The following is a 22753-nucleotide window of genomic DNA, read 5'->3' as shown; positions in this document are numbered from 1 at the left end:
TTTTAATGTTTTCTTATCGATATAAGACTGGTGAGGACATTTAATTTTTAAATACCTGCTATTTCTACAACGTCATAATTCATTTAAAAATTAAATCTCTCTCAAAGTTGATTTAACATTTCAATACCGCGTAACTATGTTTTCTTCTTTATTTAAATACCATCTTTTTTCTTTTTTAATTATTATTTTTTTTTTTTAGTTGAATTCTTTTAAAAATATATTTTAATTTTTACAATTGTTTTTATTATTATAAACATTTATTGTTTATATTATATATATATATATATATATATCGAAGTTTGGGAAAAATTTAGTACTTTTTAACAGGATCCGAATTTTTGGAAGAAAATCGTAAATATCTCGAAAATGGTTGGTTCTAGCGCTCTGAAAAATTTTCTGAACTCCCTCGACGCAACCCCATCCGTTCCCGGCGGTCCCCGTCAGACGATAATATTTTCTATTTTCAAGCGCCCCCGGGGCTCCGATCGGAAATCGGAGAGGAGGTGCGACGGGGTGCCGCCGTAATATCTCGGCAACCGCCGGTCCGATTTTTACGATTCAAACGGTGTAAGTATCGGCAGGTCGAGCGCTAACCGTTTAACTCATCGGGTACGCTCTTGATCGACCGGATCTCGGTCATCCGAAAATTAATTCTTTTAGCCCTGCGTTTTGATCGCACTCACCCGACGTAATACGTACAGATCCGATCTTTCGCTAAACACGCTCAAATCTGTGCGCTAGCACAGATTACCGGTCCGCAGGGTCTAGCTGCAGAGGCGTGCCCTGTATATTCGCTAAATTGGGGCGACGGAAGCGAAGAAGAAATATAATCGCCAAATCCTTCGTAAAAAAAAAAAAAACGTGTAAATATATTGTAATTCGAAAAAAAGCGTGCACGCGCGCAGAAAGAAACGGGGTTCAGCAAAGTTAAAAAACCTGCAATACGGTGGTTTTTTAATTTTTTTTGCCGTATTGAATCAAACTTAATTTTTTAAATAGTAAGGTTGACGTACGATACGTGATTTCGGTTTAAAATTCATCACGTTTACTAGGACTTGAAATCTCGATTTCCAAATCAGCTGATTTGGGAAGACGCGTTCACCACTAGACTAAGGCGGTGGGTTTAATTTATCACGGAACTGTGTCAACACGTTCTTTACTAAGCTGATCTGGTACTGCCTTTTAGTCGGTACGGAAAGTCAGTGGCTTTTTGTTATTTAAGTTATTCATATTTGTAATTAGTTCATCGTGCTCGGACAAAAATGTCTAGTGATACCGAAACACATGAGAGTAATCAAACTCAGTTTGATATAACAAAGACTGAATGCAGTAGAGCTGCATTTATTAATGCTCTTAAGAATTCAGTTGTATTGAACAGGTTTTTTTTTTGTCTTCAGTCATTTGACTGGTTTGATGCAGCTCTCCAAGATTCCCTATCTAGTGCAAGTCGTTTCATTTCAGTATACCCTCTACATCCTACATCCCTAACAATTTGTTTTACATATTCCAAACGTGGCCTGCCGACACAATTTTTTCCTTCTACCTGTCCTTCCAATATTACAGCGACTATTCCAGGATGCCTTAGTACGTGGCCTATAAGTCTGTCTCTTCTTTTAACTATATTTTTCCAAATGCTTCTTTCTTCATCTATTTGCCGCAATACTTCTTCATTTGCCACTTTATCCATCCATCTGATTTTTAACATTCTCCTATAACACCGCATTTTAAAAGCTTCTAATCTTTTCTTCTCAGATACTCCGATCGTCCAAGTTTCACTTCCATATAAAGCGACGCTCCAAACATATACTTTCAAAAATCTTTTTCTGGCATTTAAATTAATTTTTGATGTAAACAAATTATATTTCTTACTGAAGGCTCGTTTCGCTTGTGCTATTCGGCATTTTATATCGCTCCTGCTTCGTCCATCTTTAGTAATTCTACTTCCCAAATAACAAAATTCTTCTACCTCCGTAATCTTTTCTCCTCCTATTTTCACATTCAGTGGTCCATCTTTGTTATTTCTACTACATTTCATTACTTTTGTTTTCTTCTTGTTTATTTTCAAGCGATAGTTCTTGCGTAGGACTTCATCTATGCCGTTCATTCTAAATCCTTTTTACTCTCGGCTAGAATTACTATATCACCTATATTAAACGGTTATGGGGTTATTTCTCCGATCTGGTTATTGTTAATATCAATAATTCTTGTTATTTTCAGTTATCTCCAGGTGAAAAACTAGCAAACTTTTAAAGGGGAAGAAACGAAAAACTACCAATTTTGATTTTTAGTTTTGAAAAATGAATATTCCCATCTAATTCTTATTGAATATTTTCTAATATTCAATAAGAATGGTGGTCTAATAGCAAAGGACCGAGTCCTTTGCTGGGTGATGGAGGCCAGGAACGGCGTAGCCGGGCCTAGAGTTCCCATCGTCTGGCGACTAGAGGCAAAGGCACCTCCCGGAACCGTGTTCATCCTTAATTGGTGGTCTGGTTTCGGGAGGCAGAGGAAAAAATAAATAAATTTTTAATGAATTCAGTTAATTATTGCAATTATTTATAATTTAAATAATGAAAACATTAATGTTAATTAGTCTAGGTTAGCGAGCATAAGTTTAGTTTGGTTAGTTTTAATATGTGAAATATTAAAAACTGTTAATATAGAGAATATTTAAAACGACCGGTATAAAACAGCATGGTAGTATGTTATTGGGTTTTTCTTCAACCGGGTTATTGTTAATATCAATATTTCATGCTATTTTGAAACATGCATATTCCCACCTAATTCTTATTTGACGTTAAAAATAAATAGATTATTGGTCCATCGGTTAAAAGTGGTTTTTTTTGGAGGGGGTTATTCCAAAAAAAATCCGAATAAATTATTTTTATGTAGTTAACACTCAATATTTTTTCAAAAATTTTCAGAGATTTGTTTTTACACGACTGCCCAAAAAGGAAGGCAATGTATGTTTGTTGGACTGTAGCAGCTCAACGGCTGAACCGATTTATGTATATGACCCGCGTTAGATTAATTACGTCACCAGGAATGTCATAGGCTAGCTAAATATATATGTATATATATATATATATATACTATAAATAAATATATATATTCAAATTTACTCGATACGACTATGGTTTAACATACGAGAAGTCCTATCTTCTTAAAATTCCAGCAATATCTTGATCCATCTCTTACCGTACGGGTTGGCCATATGACAAATCGTTTCAGACAAAAGTTTTACGTAAAGTTTAGAGGATTAACGACCGCTTTAAACCGATTCGATAGTGTGCCTATTAAGAGAGGTATATATTTTTTGTCTTCAAAACACCATTTTTTCCACATCCTAGGCGAATGGTTGGTGATATCAAAAAACTTAGATTACTTTTAGGCCTTTATCCAAATAATAGTAGGAACTTTAAATAGTAATTCGATATTTTACTTTACAACACAGTTATATTTTATTTTTCTTTCAAGGTCTCCCATTTCCACCGCCACGGTCCGATTTTGCGCATTCACGAACTCGATCGAGATTTTGGGACGTTATATTTTACGTATAGATTTGAAAGTGATTGGCGCAAAATTAAGGAGTTATCGTGTCCAAATAATGTGAAATACATATACAGACATTTATATACAAATTTCTGAGGGTTATTTTGGGGTGTGGGGGATGTGAAACGCGAAGATACGTCGAAAATTTCCGAAAGTGTAATCATGCTACTATTACAGTAAGTAGTTTTCTTATGAAATCTACCTAAAACCAGATTGAAATTTTCCGGATGTTAATGTTCGTTATCACCCGAACTATGGACCGATTTTTATCAAACTTGGTCAGATTACTTATATATATGGGGCTACAGCACGGTAACCAACAGTATCTTGAAATTTCAACTAAATAAGGTCACATTTTTCTTTGAAAATCAAAGAATAACATTTAAAAAAAAAATTTAAATCCCACTCAAAAAATCCTTTAAAGTACTGCTATGTTGTGACGTCACAGGTTACCGGTAAAAGTATATAAATGAATATTTAAAATGTAAAAAATATCTCGGTCTGACTGGGTCTTGACTTCGATCGCACGGTCGACTAGGTACTTGGTACGTTAAACCTCGCCGCTACACCAACTTGCCTACCGTACAAGCCAAATTTGTTAGATGTAAATATTGAAATTACGATAGTTTAATTAGTGCCAGTACCGCCACGAATAAAATCCGGTATGCACGGGGATTTTAGTTTGTATCATTGAATTAAATAAGCGAAAATATATTACAGTTAAATAAAATGATAAATATTTTAAATTGTGCGTGTAAGCCGTGCATCGGAAACAACTGTTGTCAGAATTTTTAGTCGCGTGAAAATTGTTCATCTAGTTTGGTAGAAATAGATTATCTTTTTCTTTTTTAAGACCGAGTTTCTAAATTTTTGACAAAGACTGTACATCATAATTATATAAACAACGATATGTTAATTTTTTTATTTTTAAACATTCGGCTATACGATTGTTTGCTTTTATATTACATAATAAATCATAATGAACAAAATAAGTATTATATAATGTTAAGTAGGAAAGAGCACTCCAATCATATGCTGTCGTGGCATAGAAATTTTCGAAACAATACGTATTGTAAAACGGGTACATACGGATTTAGGTGGTGGTAGAACGGTAATAGCACTTTAAGTGCCACACGAGTCCAACGTGGATTCACAGAGTTACAGATCTAATGGCCGCGTGAGTAGAATGTGTCACCACATGTTAGGTTTAGTTATATGGCCGTGTAACTTCGCTCTGAATTCACAGTTCCTATTAAAACACATGGCAAGTGAAAGAGCATGGCCAGTATGTCATGAAACTGTTATTGGCCTGTTGATAGGGAGTCCACACTGGTGTCACATGGCTATTACTTTATGATAAATGTAATGAAATAATGCAGAATATCAGTATTACAAAATGATGTTATTTTTATTGACAAAAACTATACAAAAGCAATTGCAAAAAATCTGCTAGAAAAAAAAAACTTTTCAGACAAAATATTTATGTACACCAAAAAAACAGTCCAAGCAAAGGTGTTTTTCACACACCATACATTTATATTTGGTTTGAGTAGTTTTTTGCATGGCAATCTTCCTGCCTTCGGCCTTTGACTTTTCTTCATAACATTTATGACATCACCTTCTTCCTTGTCTGCCAACATCGACAAGGCGGTGAGGTTGGTCTGCTGATGTCGGAGGAGGAGCAACGGCACTAATGTTGATTCCTGTCAATTCTTTGAATGCGATGATTTGCATGTTTCCATTTGTAAACTGATTGTATAAGTATAGCGCATTTACTACATCGGTTCCAAGAAGCGATTCCACAGCAAGTTTTCTGTACCACTTCTCTCCGCGTCTCAGAGACGAGCAATAACTCTTGATTTGGTCCGAAGTATCGATGAATGCCTTTCCTTTTTTGTATTCTACGACACACTTCGGTTTCTGAACAGGATTGTTTCGTCTCTGAACTTCTATCATATCATCGGTGTGTTTGGTCGTCAACATTAGGACATTTTTTCTGTCATGCCATTTTAACACAACTACACCTGTATTGATTTCAACAGCAAAATTTTCCCCTTTTTGAAGTTTTTTTTTAACTACACTTGGGGATTATTCTTTCTGTTTCGTTTCAAAGTATCAACCAGGTGAGCGTTTCGTTTTAGTAGCTCATGGGCTAGTGCTACTGAGGTGTACCGGTTATCAGTGCAGAGTGTACGCCCCTTATCCACTAGATCGGTCATGAGGGCCATAGTTACTTTAGTAGCAACAGAGCTTTGACCTTTATCATCTCTGCAAATGTTTTTTATAATTTACTTTAGCATACGTATGAGTATATTTACTTTGGGTATTACTATTGTATCTTTATTATGTTATTGTACTCTGTATTTATATTAAAATCTATGGAATTTAATATTACATAAATAAATTGCATACATCAGATGTTCCCACAATTACTTACAACAACATGTTGTGACGTCACAGGTTACCGGTAAAAGTACATAAATGAATAATATTTAAAATATCTCGGTCTGACTGGGTCTTGACTTCGATCGCACGGTCGACTAGGTACTTGGTACGTTAAACCTCGCCGCTACACCAACTTGCTTACCGTACAAGCGAAATTTGTTATATGTACATTTTGAAATTACGATAGTTTAATTAGTACCGCCCGCCCTCACGAATAAAATCCGGTATGCACAGGGGTTTTAGTTTGTATCATTGAATTAAATAAGCGAAAATATATTTCATTTAAGTAAAATGATAAATATTTTAAATTGTGTGTGTAAGCCGTGCATCAGAAACAACTGTTGTCAGCATTTTTAGTAACGTGAAAATTGTTCATCTAATTTGGTAGAAATAGATTATCTTTTTCTTTTTTAAGACCGAGTTTCTAATTTTTTTGACAAAGACTGTACATCATAATTATATAAACAACGATATGTTAATTTTTTTATTTTTAAATATTCGGCTATACAATTCTTTATTTTGTTTTTATAACGTAATAAATCATAATGAACAAAATAAGTATTATATAATGTTAAGTAGGAAAGAGCACCCCAATCATTAAATTTGTTATATGCTGTCGTGGCATAGAAATTTTCGAAACAAATCGTATTGTAAAACAGGTACATACGGTTTTGGGTGGTGGTAGAACGGTAATAGAGTTAGGCAAGCGGGGACTTTGATCTTCCGAGGGTAAGCAGTTAGTTTTAGCGGTTTTTGAGGGTTACGTGGTAGAGTTAGGTGTGCTGTCTTATTAGAAGGCAAATCTTTATTAGGAAAGAATTTACTGAAGCGAATATCTGTCGAGTAATTTGCATCAGTGGCTTCTCACAGAGGGCGACTTCTGACTGTTCAGTTTCTATTGATGAATTTTTACACCCGTAATAGACTTAATTTTTAGTATTTTGGTCTTGTATTATTTCTTTTATTGAATATTTTTCGTTGTCATAGACACATATTAGTAATTTTTTACTTTTCTATAGTTACCATCTCTTGTCAAATATTTTTTTTTGATTAAATACGTTGCCTAAGGATCTTATTGTAAGTTTTTACTTATTTTATTTAATAGTTTATATTTTTATAGTAAATTTTATTACAAAGTTTTGATTTTCATGTTAATGAATATTATTTTCTAAATATTGATATGATCTGCGGGAAAAATCGGTCCGACTCGCTAGTATTCTTTTAACAACTAAATCGTTTTTTCATATTTGAGTAAATAAAACGACTCAAAATTGTAAAATTTCACTATATATTCCAAATTAATTCAGATTTAAACGGGCAAATAAAACAAAACAATTTGTTTTGTTTTCAGAACAGCAGGTGAAAAACAAAACATTAGGATTAATTTATTTTAAATTAATATTTTCAATATAACCTGATAAGAGCCGATTGGAAATCAATAGAAAGGTAAAAAAAACAAAAAAGGATGGACTGAGCACCTCATACAAATGGAAATCAGAACTAAATAAAACATTGATTACAACAAATGATTATTACCGAAAAAAATGAGGTCAAAAAGATAGACGACACATCGCCGGCAGATTTTTTCGCATGTTTTTACTATCTATCGTATGTCGTCAAAGTTTTTTTTCACATGTGTTGTAATCGGAGGTATATCGTCGATCGGTATCCAAAGGGCTAGGAAGCCATCATCGAGAGACAGGCGCTAAGAAGTCGGTGTCCTCTGCAAGGATGTTAGATTAATCTAAAGTCCCCTTTTAATGCTTCAAATTTAAAAGATGTAGTAAAAGTCACGAACTACACCTGAAATCTAACAATAGGGTTTTATTTAATTTTTAATAATAATTATTTGAAAAACAAAAATTCCTATATCTTAAATTATGTATTTTTATCAAGATTTCTTTTTTTTAATTTTATTTTTGATTTTGAATTTATCTACTGAATAAATTTAGTAGCTTATAATATTATATACATTAATTAGAATAAATATGTGATTTTTATGGATGCTACCTTTTCAGGAGTTTGTTTTGATATTTTTGATATCAGAAATGAATTCCCAAACCGATACACTAAAAAATATTACATCCACAAAAATGTTCGCTGCAATTCCCAAAGAGGAGGGCGGCATTAAATTTAATAACCTTGCGATTAAAAATGCAGAGAAAAAACTTGCCGAAATGAATTCCCAAACCGATAAACAAAAAAATATTACATCCACAAAAATGTTCGCTGCAATTCCCAAAGAGGAGGGCTTAAAATACAATTACTTCGCGATTAAAAATGCAGAGTTAAAACTTGCCGAAATCAATTCCCTAAGCGATAAACATAAAAGTATTACATCCACAAAAATGTTCGCTGCAATTCCCAAAGAGGAGGGCTTAAAATTAAATTACTTAGCGATTGGTAATTGCAAAATTACTGAAACAAAAGTTGCAGAAATGTATTTGAAATCCGATAGTCCAAAATATATGTTATTAAACATTTGGCCAAGCAGAGAAAACGTTGTCCATTTTTTGTTTAATAAATCGTATTCGTTTTGTAGTAACTTCAAATATACCTTCATGAATGCTTTTACCTACATCAATAGCTTAAATGATATGCTAAATAGAATTTTACGTAGACCTCTTCCGCCCAACTTGGCTCTTAATAAATCTTTTAAATTAGATCTATTCCCTCCACCAATACCTGTGACTCTACCACCACCCCTCTCACAAACACCCTCGACCCTCCTCTATAAACAATATTCTCCTCCAGCCGCTCCTCCTCTCTCTCAGCCTATCACTACTATTATTCAAATTATTAATATAGACCCGGAAGAGGAAGACATTCATCCGCACAAGAATCCAGATTTTACATCCATTTTCATACCGCAACAGCCAAACCTACAAGACACGTCTCATTACATCGACATTCATGACCCCGCTAAATTTTATAAGAAGGTAAGAAATTTATTAATATTCTACTAATTTAATATTTATCCATTGTATTTTTCGTTTTCCACTTTATTTCTTTCTGTAAATGTGTAATTTTGGATAATTTCCCAAGAATATTTTATACATCTCTCCAATGCGCATAAAAGTATGTTGTGCGCTGACCTTTTTATTAATTTTATTAAAACAGTAGGTTAAATAGGGGGGTCAAATTTCGACCTCCCTATTCAAGTTGTGTCTTTTGAACGTCGATTGACATATATCCTCCCTTTCTAATGTTCAAGGTACATGTTGGTAAATACTGGTTCTTCTGACTCAGAATGAATTAAAAGAGAAAGTATTATTTGTATATTGAACAGAGAGGACTGGACTAAATGGGTTAATTAGTCCAGGTTGCATTAAAATTAGGTGGCAGTAGAACGAGAAGTTTAAATGTTTAATTAGTAAAACGTAATATTTTTGAGTAGCCTGTCTTTGGTTTATGAATTTCGGAGAAAACTAATAATGTTGAACATTATTTAAGATTAACTTAATTCTTTTATCCTTGCGTTCATTAAGCCAACTTGGCAAACGCGCTCGAGGTCTTGGAAAACGTGCGGTAGTATTTGTAAGTGAATTTTTGTACGTTAAGTTTGTTATAATTCTAGTTTTTATCGATAAACACTAATTATTTTACTTTTAATCGTGTTTTTTCTGTTTCTTTTACAGGGCAAAAAGAATCGCCGTTATCAAATGCCAAGGAAATTCTCTGCTATGGACTATTCGTATTATATGTTCTTATGCTTCGTTATAATATACATAATTGCATTTATAACACTGACATTTTTTCATTAGATTCGGTTAGGTTTAAAGATCAGGGGTGAGGTCACAAGTTAGGGTCAGGTCACAGGTCGGGGTCAGGTCAAACCGGTGACCCGAAAATTTGACCTGACCCCATTGGAGCGTAAATTACGGTTTTCGGATAGATGAAAGATTTTATAAAAGTTTCCGAGGCCGTGCGGTCGCGAGGGGTGGTGGTTTAGTCGGTAGGGCGCAGGAATACATACGCACAGTCTGTAACAGCTTGCGGAACCTGTTAGCGAGCCCGACACTGCTTTGGCGCCCGTAAATGGGGTTCCCCACCTCTATAATAAAAAAAAAAAAAAAAAAAATGCATGATAGGTAGACTACATAAATCAAACATAAAAACGGGTTTTTTACCATGATTTATTGAATTTTATCCCAGATTCCTTAAAAACTACTCCAGATTTTTGAGGAGGACGTCGCAAGAGGTCTGAGTAAAAAAGATAAGGTAGAAAATGTAGAAGAAGAATGGAAGAATGTTAAAAAGAAAACTCTTAAATCAGCAGAAGTGAACTTAGGCAGAACAAAGAGAACCGGTAGAAAAACCTTGGGTTTCAGACGATATATTGCAGCTGATGGATGAACGTAGAAAATATAAGAATGCTAGTGATGAAGAAAGTAAAACAGACTATCAACAATTAAGAAATACTAAAACAGGAAGTGCAAACTAGGGAAAGAAGAGTGGATTAAAGAAAAGTGTTCAAAAGTGGAAAGAGAAATGATCATTTGTAAAATAAACGGAGCATGCAGGGAAGTTAAGAATTTTGTGGTACATAAATTAAAATCTAATAATGTGTTAAACAAATATGGTACATTGATTTATAATACGAAACGAAAGATCAATAGGTGGGTAGAATATATTGAAGAGTTATACAGAGGAAATGAATTAAAAAGGGGTGTTATATAGGAAAAAGAGGAGAAAAGTTGGGAGAAACAATACTAAAATCTGAAGTTAAGAGAGCATTAAAAGATTTGATTGGCAGAAAGACTCCTGGAATAAACGGAATACCTGCAGAATTACTGCACAGTGAAGGTAAGGAAGCGATAGGTAGATTATATAAACTGGTGTAGAAATAATGTAGATGGATCACTGAATATAAAAGTAGGAAGAAAATAGATTATGGAGGTAGAAGAATTTTAATATTGGGGAAAAATATAGTTAAAAGAAGAGACAGAGTTGTAGGTCACATATTAAGGCATCCTTGAATAGTCGCTTTAATATTGGAGGGACAGGTAGAAAGGAAAAGTTTTGCAGGCAGGCAACGTTTGGAATATGTAAAACAAATTGTTAGGGATGTAGGATGCAGGAATTATACCAAAAAGGAATGACTGGCTCTAGATAGGAAATCTTGGAGAGTTGCATCAACCAGTCAAATTACTGAAGACAAAAAAAGGTTTTAAATAAAACAACACAGTCATTAATGTTTCATATGGTGCTACTGTACTGTATGTACAATGGCGACTTTGAACAAAGTTGTTTGGTGTTCTCACAACAATGTTGAAATGACGAAAACTCTGCCCCCCCCACAATTTACTTTTAGATGTCGTAGGCAATGGAGATAAGTTTCAAATATTTGTGCTATATTAGGTAAATAAATAAAGGTGTAGTAGGGGAAGATAAATAAATTCACTTAATACTTGTATGGTTTTATAACATGTCCATTATTATTATTAAATATTTACAAACAAATATTTGTTATAAGAAAATAAATATTGGTTGATTATTCTGATTAAACTATAATATGTTCTCACAAAACAATTTAAGCACAAACCATGGAAGCAAAATTAACTGTTCTGCCATTTGCCTTACAACCAAGGGAAACCATGGAAAAACCTTGGTCAGAACATCTACAATATTTTAAACCGTACAGCATTATGAAAAAATAAACGTTACGATCAGAAATAATTGTAAGTTCTTCCAATTATATTACATTCTGAAATAAAATAAATTGAGAAAGAAAAATCTCATATTTTTTTGAACATATTCTTGTCAGGAAGGAGCCAATTCTGCCAAGGAGCATATTCTTGTCAGGATTAGTTAACATCAAACATTTACATTGTCTTTAATCATTCACGATTATAAATACAAATTCAGAATAAACCCTTGTTTTGATATACATGAAATTAGGTTTTAATACCTTAATGTATACTTACTGGGCAACATGAAAGTTTTTATTCATAATATTTGTAATTAACACTAAATATTTTTAGTTTTTCTTTTGTAAAAGAAATAACCATTTTCACAATTACATAAATAAATAGTATAAAAGTAATTAAATTAAAAAAAGTTTTTCAGTAATAAAATAATTGTTAATATAAATTTAACACAACAAAATCAGAAAGAAAGTAACCAAATAAATATAAAAAAATTATTCTACTTGAAATAATAATTAACAATATTACCTTCTCTGTCGAAAAAAAAAATTAATTTTACATAATATAAAACTAAGAATGATAATGAAAAATAATCTTATTAAAAATTTCTGCACAATATTTCCAAATAAGGATTTATAACATTACAATACATTTAATAATAAAACAATGTGAATTAAAAAGATAAATTAGGATTTTGTTTTCATTTTACTTGAAAATCTGATTTTCTGTATTAATTTTAAAAATTATTTACTAATAATTTTATATTTAAATAATTTCCTAATGTTTTTACATAAGATTATGTTATGCCCATATGTTTAGTAGTGACACAAAGTCATAGAAAACGATTTGATATGAAATCAGTTTGAAAGTATATTCTTCTGCAACCTCAAAATGTTAAACCTTGTTCAAAGTTTATAATCATGATCTCAGTAAGACAGATAAGAGTACAGCCTGTTACTGGAATAAAAATTCATTTAACTTAATGTACAGAACCTTTTCACAGTCGTAAATGACATTTTTGTAATTTCATGAGCTGAATAAATATTTTAGAAGATGGTAAATCTGCGGTTATAAAATGTCTAATTGATAGTATTTGGAATGTAGAGTATGCCAAGTCTTTAAGTCTGCCTCATCAATTTCAGTGAATTTAAACATCCAACAAATCTTTTATTTTAAAGAAGTAATTTTCAATACATCGACAACAGTATTCAAAAGAATCAATATTTTAAATATAAATAATATTACTGTAATACAACTCACTTGAATTTACACTGTATTCTTAAATTAATGCATCTTCTTAAGTTAGTTAATTTGTAAATGATTTTTATATTAAGTACCTTGTAAGCAGCTTTTTAGTTAATCTTTAATACCATTGATATTTACAAACTGATGAAGGTAACAAAAATAATTATAATTCGATGAAATTTGCGATTGTCATATGAATCAACTAAACCCATGTTATTCGACGATTTGGTTCCTTAATTTCTGAACCCGATTATCATATAATGAAATCTTAACTATAAGTGCTGTACTCACTCTGTCATGATTATCTTATATTTGATGAAATCTGCAAACATATATAAATAGTATTTTAAATACTTGTGTTAGAATCAAAATTGATAAAATAAACATAATGGATAATGTATCCATCATTTCCCTGAGAAATGGAGCGGTTATGGAGGTTCAGATTCCTCGCCACCAAGATCACCTGATCTAACACCTTTTAGATTTTTGCGTTTCAGGATGCATGAAAAATATTGTATATAAAACAAAAATACATTCTAATGAGGAATTAATTGTTCGCATTATGGATGCTGCCTAATAACTTAAGGATAGCCCTGAAGAACTATGAAGAGCAGCTACAAAAGCAGTACAGAAGCGAGCCAAGAAATGTTTTGAAACTGGCAGGCTTGTTTTTGAATGTTTATTATAAACTGATAGGTATGATCTTCTGTATTGCTTCTAAATAAAATTCTAATTTTTCTAAACTTTCTTTGTTTTATTCGAATTATCTTACACCATTTTGTTCATAATTAAGTTCTCTACAAGTTTTATTTAAAGGTTTTAGATGTTTATTACACATTTAACAAAGTAATTGTACGTCAAACATAAAAACGGGGTTTTTACCCTAATTTATTGAATTTCATCCCAGATTCCTTAAAAACTACTGCAGATACAGTTGTGGTAGGTATTTTATTTAATTTTTAAGATAAAAAACCATTGAAATCACTAATTCTGCCCCGTAATCAATGTCCAAAAAATTTCAGTATAACCTGTTTCACCGGGGTTGCTGAAGTCTGAGTGAGATCTGTCATTAGCCGTTACTCACAAACGAAGCATTTTAGGGCATACATTTATATGAAATTTTCCATAAATTTAAGGTGTAGAATATGTTATGAAAATCCCGGGAGAACTTTTTTATACACTCTGTATACAACTTGATTTCAATTCCTTTTTTTCTTCTTTTTATCAAATTTAGCTTCTGGGAATCACAGTCGGGTATTACTTCTGAGGATGATATGTGAGTGTAGTCTAGTTCAGTTTTAGGTCGACCATTTCTGAGATGTGTGGTTAATTGAAATCCAACCACCAAAGAACACCGGTATCTAGTATTCAAATCTGTATTAAACTAACCGTCTTTACTAGGATTTGAATGTTGGAACTCGCGGCTTCGAAATCAGCTGATTTGTGAAGATCGCCACTACAACAACCCCGTGGGTGTAATGTCAATTTCAAAAAAAAAAAAAGGGCAAGTTGGCTATAGTTTCAAACGTGTAAACTTCCATCTTGAATATATTGTTATGACCAACCATTATTTTTCTATTGGAGCTAAAGAACATATTAATAATATAAAGAAAGGCTGTTTCGATAAATCCAATTATGCTAATCACATTTTATAAAATAAACATAATTACAACTAATTATTATAAAAATAATTACAAATAATTTTATTAAAATATTAGATTTTTCCACCGATTATTATAAAACAAGCAATCTAAAAACATTATTGTAATAACAATAAATTAATAAAGGAACATATCAAATTTGAAGATGATTTTCTATTTAAATTAATAATTATCAAGTTGCCTAACTTATTTCCCTATACAATGACCCGCGTAGGTAGGTTATTGTAGTGTATAATTTTTTATTTACGTTTTTAATTTTAACGTTTTAAATTACAAAAAAATATGTCTCCTGAGGATTGTCGAATAACCCAAAGCCCTAGGGATATAATATGAATTGTTGGTAAGGGTGATTTTTTTATTATAACAAATTATTTAACCTAACTTGCTACTTTATAAATAAATGTTTTTTTTTCTGATCTGAATAAATATAAAATTTGAAAAAAAATTATAGTTGTATTTCAAGTTCATTTTAATTATTTAATCAAACACATGAAATAATATTAATGTAGTAAATACATCAATAATATGTTACTACAAAATAATTAACTGAAAATTATTTCGAGCATATACTTATATCTGTACATGTTGAAGTGATTGCAGATAAATCATATGTTTGTCCTTTTTTTAATTCATCAACAGAACAATATTGTTTTTGAAAAAGTAAATCTTTTAATTGTAAAATAAACTGATTGTACAGTTACCTTTCTCATAAAGTATGCATCGCTAATGATCTAAAAGCCCATTTTTTTTTGCTCTTAAAAGCTCATGTTTTTAGGAAGTCCAAAAACTGGACATTACACATTATACGCGAAAATATTTAATCATAATATGTATTCATAATGATTACAAGCTTAGTGTTTTGTAAAGGTTCTTCAGAGTAAAATGGTTCACTCCATTTTGTTAAACAAAATCAATTTTATCATCCCACAAGAATTTATCAAATAAAGAACCCAGACGTTTTGCTTTACGGACAACAAAAATAGTATCTGTATCATTAATGGGAATTCTGGACATTCTATCTGCAATGTTATGTTAGATGGTTACAATCCATCTAGTGAATAATTTTTTTATTAAAACATAATTTTAAGTTAAGGCAGAAACTACATGTAAGTGCAAATACACAAATTTTTAGTGGATAAAGTAAATTATTTACTACCGTAATTTGCAGGTAAGTTGCAATTAAAAATCACACCTGAAAGTGAATTAATGATTTAAAGGGTTTTCGTCTGTGTGAGCTTTATTCTCGTAACACTTTGCTCTAGCAAATTTCTCTTAATGCTCTAGCAAATTTTGTAAATTCTGCATAAGAATATTGGTGGTTATAAATATCATTTCCCAACAGTGAAAGTGGAGATGTCACTCTTACCCCAAAAAACATAAAAAACTTTCTCATGAAAATTAAACAGATCATTAATCTCTTTGGTAGATACATTAAAACCTGCCACAATATGCTTCACCTCTTATATGAAGTAATTTGAAAGAGTTAACCTGGAACTTTAGATGTTATCCAAATTAATTGCTTCATTACTAATATTGTATTGATTTTAAAGACAAACTGTTATTCATACAATGGAATTTAATTACATTCATAAGCCCTACATAGAGCTAAGCCTTAAATATTATAATAAAATAAAGATTAGTAGAATCATGAAGATGAGTTAATCCCAAGTTTTCCTAATTCTTTTAAATGCTTCAACTTAAAAAACCTATGAAACTTTTTTTTCTTCGTGCTAGAGCCCTTCTAATCTTTCCTTACACATGTCTTCCCTTCCGTAAGAGCTGATGGACATTCTTAAATGTACACTGATGTTACCGCTTTACTTATTGCATGTTTTATACATTGTAATAATTAAATTGAAAACTCACCTTATAGTTTCCTCCCCAATCTAATTTGATGAAAATGACAATTCTATTTATTATTAAATTCTGGGATAAAAGTCCTCCATCTGACATTGCTGAAAAAGAAAACTTACCAGTTTAGTTATGATTAAATTACAAATAAGTAACAAAGTCTGTAAGTTGTATTAGTATAATTTTTTGTTTACCAATATTTAGATAACACATAATTTAATCCGCCTTAAAATGATAAAATTTAACTTTGTTATGAAGAAATTTGGTGAATTAAATTATAAGAAGTGTAAATAATTTCATCAAGACATCTAAGTTTAGTCTGTTGTGCTTTTAATATAATAATTTGCCTGCGATATAAGTCTCATAAGCAGACAGATATCACTCTGTTAAGAAAGTAGCTATTGCCTCAGCCTAAGAGATAAATCCAGAATTTTATCAAAGACAAAGCTCAAAGATGTAATCGATATTCGTGGAATCTATTTGGGGAATAAGGGATTCTAATAGACTCAAGGAATCTAGTTCACTATAATAATTAATATTTTTATGTCCCTGAAGGAGTCATAACTCAACAGATAACCTGACATGACATATCTATTTCCAAAAAACGCTGAACAATCTTAATAAAAACTGAACATCAATAGTTAGGCTTTCTGAGGAAAATGGATATTTTAATGGTTTTCCTGATGCCTTTCCCACAAAAATTATTGCATACCAGCACGAAGCTGACTTAACTACAGCTGATATTCAGCCCTGAAATTGGCCCTTTCACTCTGTTCATCACATTGACTGGTTGTATAGTGTCATCATAAATTTAAAGAAATCAACTTTATATGGTATGACTTGTATAGCCCAGAAGTCGCAGATCAGGAATTTCCAATGTAATGACTTGTTCAACCACTTATCCATTCTGTTTAGTGGTAAAGGAGCAATTGATGAAAGACATGATGATATTGCAGTTTCCAACTGTGAGATGTGTTTTGTGATCATTTTTTGTGACCAAGCATACAGTGAAACTAAAATCTGTAGATTATAATCTCATGTTTATACTAATATTATGAGTGACGTAGTCATGATTTTTTTACTAAAGTGAAACTTGGCAGTTTTTATTAATTTGCCCTAACATTGCAGAAGAACAGCTAAACAATGGTTTGTAATCAATAATTACTTAAACCGGATTGATATTTAGATATTTATTTTAAAATATGAAGGCAGGAAATCCCACTAAAAGGCAGGAAATCTTTCAGCTCTACAAGCAACACCTTCGCTCCATTCACCACTGGGACTGGTCGCGTATGAAAATCATTATTCTTAATGAAATAGAAAGCAATTGTACCTCTTATCTCTTTTGCGCTTTATATTCATCACTACATTGTGATTATGACAGATTATGTTATTCAATAACTGTTAGCAGACTGTCACAGAAGATGATTCGCGAAATGTACCTCACAGTTGGGAACAGTAACATCATGTGTTTCATCGATTTTACCAGCATTAAATGAAGGAACATGTAATTAGATTATGCATAGCTGATTGGTGTTAGCGCATTATATACTTTGCTTCTACTTACTAAAAATGTAATTAATTCTTATAATCTAATATTATTGCAGATGTAAAATAGTTAATAACATTTATTTGTTTTAAATAATTAAATTTAAATAAAACATTGTTTAAATTTAAACATATTGTCAAACGTTGAAATAACACTTAAAAACTGTATTGAATATATTACAATTCATCTGTATTTGAATAACAAAAACTTAGCTGATTTAAACAAATTATAAATGAATACACAAAAATAATAACTTTTTTGAAATATTGGTATGACACTGATTATGCATTTATTGGTAAATAAATGGTATGTATCTAAAAATGCAATGTATTACACAAAATTTTATAATTTTTCAATTCAGCACCCAGTATTTGTTCAAATCACCATGTACAATTCTAGATATACATATTGGGACTGCAATAATTATAGTCGTTTTTTTAAATATTTTTCTGCATTTTAAAAATTCTGTTAGACAGTTATGGTACTTACTTTTTATTCAATCCAGATTTGAAACTAGGTTGATAGTCAGTTTAACTAAAATTTTCTTTATCTTCCATAATCATTTTCCGCTTTCAATATTACATTTGAGAATCGGTAACCATTTTTTTTGTCACAGCTTCCATGAATTTAAAAGTACTCCCAGTACAGCACCTACAACTCAAAATCACTTTGCAAAAAGATTAGTAATGCACGTAATATGAACTGTTAATTTTTTTTTTTTTTTTTTTTTGTTTTGCGTAGGAGGAGGAAAAAGCTGTATCAGCCACCGTCTATGCCCGCAACAGACGGTAGTGTCGGGCTCTCACCGACTAAAAAACCTCCCCCTTAGGGAGGACCCTATTAGGGATTGGGATCGCGGACGCGACCTAACTAACTAATAATAAAATAATATCTACATTGTACCTGAAAAAACATACACAGCATATACAAAATTTATATCTATTTTCATAAAACTTAATTTACACTGCTTATCTAAGTAATTTTAATGTAAAATTTATGTTAAACCTGAAACAGAAACATACACATACACAAAAATAGACATAAAAAATTCCCTACAGGAAAGTTCCTATCAGGGGACCCTACTGGGACAAGGCACCTACCGCGATTTTATAAGAATATTATACTATCAACTTAAAAACTACACAACTTATTTTTAACATGAAAATTTATAATATTAAACAATAATAACAAAAGTAAGTACCTTTAGTAGAAAATTAAACTACAATAAATGGGGGTACCACAATGTAAGGAGGGCCACTTACATGGCAGCTCTCCCTTAGAATATTAAATGAACCGTTGAGTTACCTGAAACAAAAGAAAGTAAGACAAATTCAATTAGCGGTTGTGAAATTAATATAGCTTTGTTTTAGTTATTAAATTTATTTCATGTATGGTAGCATTGAACTTTTTCTAACAAAAATATTTATTAGGAATGATTACGGGGTCCATTTTTACTCCTTAAATATTTAACCTGAGGTAGAAGTATTTATATAGGCATTTTTTACAGAAATAGAATCGCTAGCTAAGTAGGTACACAAGAAAAGCTATACACTCCTCCAGACTAGATAGATACAAAGAACACTGAATTTTTTACGGACCCCGCATCGTTAGATATCCATTGAGAAATCATTGAAAAACACCCGTTTAATAGATCAAGGTGGAAGAAAATAAAGGAAAAAAGTGGAGGTTAGAAAGGAGTAATCCACAGAAGATTGTTAAACAAGACAACTCGCTCAAAAAAATTATAAGCGCCTTTTAAGGCAGCAAGGATTCCTCTCGTACAAGATCAAAGCGCTTTACCAAGAATAGATGCAAAAACATTATTCTGAATTAAGGTTCACCAATATAGATGGCAACAGATCTACATCGCATCCAGGAATCTGTGTTATATGAACTTACTTGGCTGAGCTAAAATTTTCAGCTAAGAATAATGTTGAATGGTAACAAAAATCGATACAGGATATCGGTTTACTACCTGATCCTTTTACTAATTTTTATATATATATTTTCTTTTAAATCATACGTAATATTTTTATAGAATGAAATGCATCATTTATTTTCTTATTATTTTTTACAATTTTATATAGGTTTCCACTTGCTTTAATTGCTCTGGTATTTAAAATTCATGAAATATTTATGTACCATCTACTTTATAAGTATATTCTACAAATTTTGAGAAAGAGGTGCAAGCATGGTTTCATTCAATTTTCAAACCGCTGTCAGGCAAGAGATTCATTGCCAAAGCAAGCAAAACAATAAAGGACTCAACAGAATTTCCATGTCAAAAAAGAAATAACTTGTGAAACCACTTGTAAATTTTTACACAGTATATCTTCTATTAAAATAATACGTTAAATGAAGATATTGCTTTGTTTCATCTATCAAAACCCATTCTCTATCTGTAATCATACATAAAATTCATTTTTATTATGATTAAAAGTTTGGGGGTATCTAAGTGAAAAGATGACTGTCACGACAATAATTTGATTCTTATTTCATTTATTTTACACTATGAAACAAAATCAGTTGCTTTTCATGGCTATTCTTTACATTATAAAAGAATAATTGAGTTAAATTATAAGTAAATGTTGCATTTCAATTTTATTAACAATGATGAAAAAAAATCAAATGATGTACTGTTAACTGATAAATACTCAAAATACTATTAGAAAGGTTAAAAAATATGAACAGCCGTCTTGAAATATCGTAAGCCAAGAAATGTACATAATAAGCTTATGAATTTTCATTGCTGTAAGTAACAAAATTCATAAAAATTTGTATAAATATATATATATATATATATATATATATATATATATATATATATTTATACAAATTTTTATATAACATTATATATTATTATATAACATTTATATAACATTATATGAAATATAAACCACCTAAACACAGTAATTAGATTATTTATACTTACCTTATTTATTTCCAATAACCAGTTTGTGCAGTATCTTGCACCTTCACTTGCTATTAAATTCTATCTTATCCTTTTTAATTTATTTGTATTATTTTTGTGTAAATTATAAATATTTTCACAAGTACATTTATGTTCATTTTTTTGTCTTCTGTCATTTGACTGGTTTTTGATGGAGCTCTCCAAGATTCCCTACCTAGTGCTAGTCGTTTCATTTTGGTATACGTTGTACCTGTAGAATAGGATACGTTGTATACCCTATTTATGTTCATATCATCATTTAAAATTTCACAATAGATAACATTATAATTTATCATAAAAAAGAGATATCATTAAAACAAATAACTTTTAATGTAATAAAAATAGAATTTAATACATACTGGAGATGCAGGGTACTGCAAAAAACAGTCGGTGGAAATTAATATGGCAAGTTTAACTTATCTAATTACTGTGTTTTGGTGGTTTATATTTCAAATAAAATATTTAAAAAATAAAAGTAACTGCCGTATCAAAAGAGAAAGTTACCTATCAATGATGTAAACTGGAGTCTAAACTAATGGCCTGACCCTCTTTTTCTGTTTAGCCTCTGGAACCACCATTAGGTATACTTCAGAGGATGGTATGTATGAATGCAAATTAAGTGTAGTTTTGTTCAGTGTCACGTCGACCACTCCTGAAGTGTGTGGTTAATTGAAACCCTACCATGAAAGAACACTAATATCCACAATCTAGTATTCAAATCCATTTAAACGTCTTTACTAGGATTTGAACCTTAGAACTCTTGACTTGCAATGACGAGTTAACCACTAGACTAGCCACAGTGGGCTAATGCCGTGATAATGGCTGTTTGAATTCAGAGCGAGTAGCTCCATTACTTGGTTGCTCTAACTGAAGCTAAACATTACATAAACTGATGGACTCTTAATAAATACTAGTATTATCATGAAATTATATGGTGTAGTAAAGAATTAGTAGTACCTTAATATTTTACCATTTGGCAACACAGCTTTACATTTATCGCCACGACTAATCCAAAGATCAAATCCATCGAGCAGCTGAAAAAATCGGTCGATCTGGTACTCTGAAGAAATAGGATGCAGCATGAAGTGAAGAGTTGATGAGATGTGGAATGTAATCTGGTAATCTGTATTATTTCTAGTCTCATTTTTATTTATAGTTTGTAAATTTTTGTAGTGAGGAAGATAACGTTAATTTCACACTTTGATCTTGATCGCACTTTAATTTCACACTTTATTTACACCAATCACTTATTTCCCCCACAATTTCAAAATATGTGAAAGATAAAATAATTACACACTAAAAACCAGGGTCAGTTCATGCCTTTTTAATATGCAAGGCAAATATATTACACATAAAAATGATTAAATCTTGAAGTAATTTGGATTACAGTGTTATGCTAGATGAATTTTTTCACATTCTACTTAAGATTTTACCACAAAAAAATGGTTAATTTTGCAAGTAAGTTAATTTTTTTAATAAAAAAATTAGCGAATAAAGTGAAATAATTTATTATGGCACCTCTAAAATCAGCTGACCCTGGTTTGAAAAATTAAACTAACATGCAAGCATGCATCTTCTTTGAAGCAGGTGGCTGGCTGAACGTTGATTGGGGAAAGCAAAGGGGTATTCAAAATTTAAAATATTTCAAATAAGAGAAAAAAAAAATTTTTTAAACTGTAATTAGATATAAAAATGCTCTAACCTTCAATTTGATTAACACCTACCAAAACAATTTAAGAAAAAACTTATGTAAAATAATAAATATCAAATAAAATAAATACATATATAAAAATAAACATATATCCTACATGAACCAGATTTAAAAGCTGCATTTAATTAAGAAATTGCCTCT

Source organism: Lycorma delicatula, chromosome 3 (assembly GCF_047948215.1).
Source record: "Lycorma delicatula isolate Av1 chromosome 3, ASM4794821v1, whole genome shotgun sequence".
In the NCBI taxonomy this organism is placed as follows: Eukaryota; Metazoa; Arthropoda; class Insecta; order Hemiptera; family Fulgoridae; genus Lycorma; species Lycorma delicatula.
The sequence above is the reverse complement of the archived record's forward strand: the minus strand, read 5'-3'. Positions refer to the sequence as shown.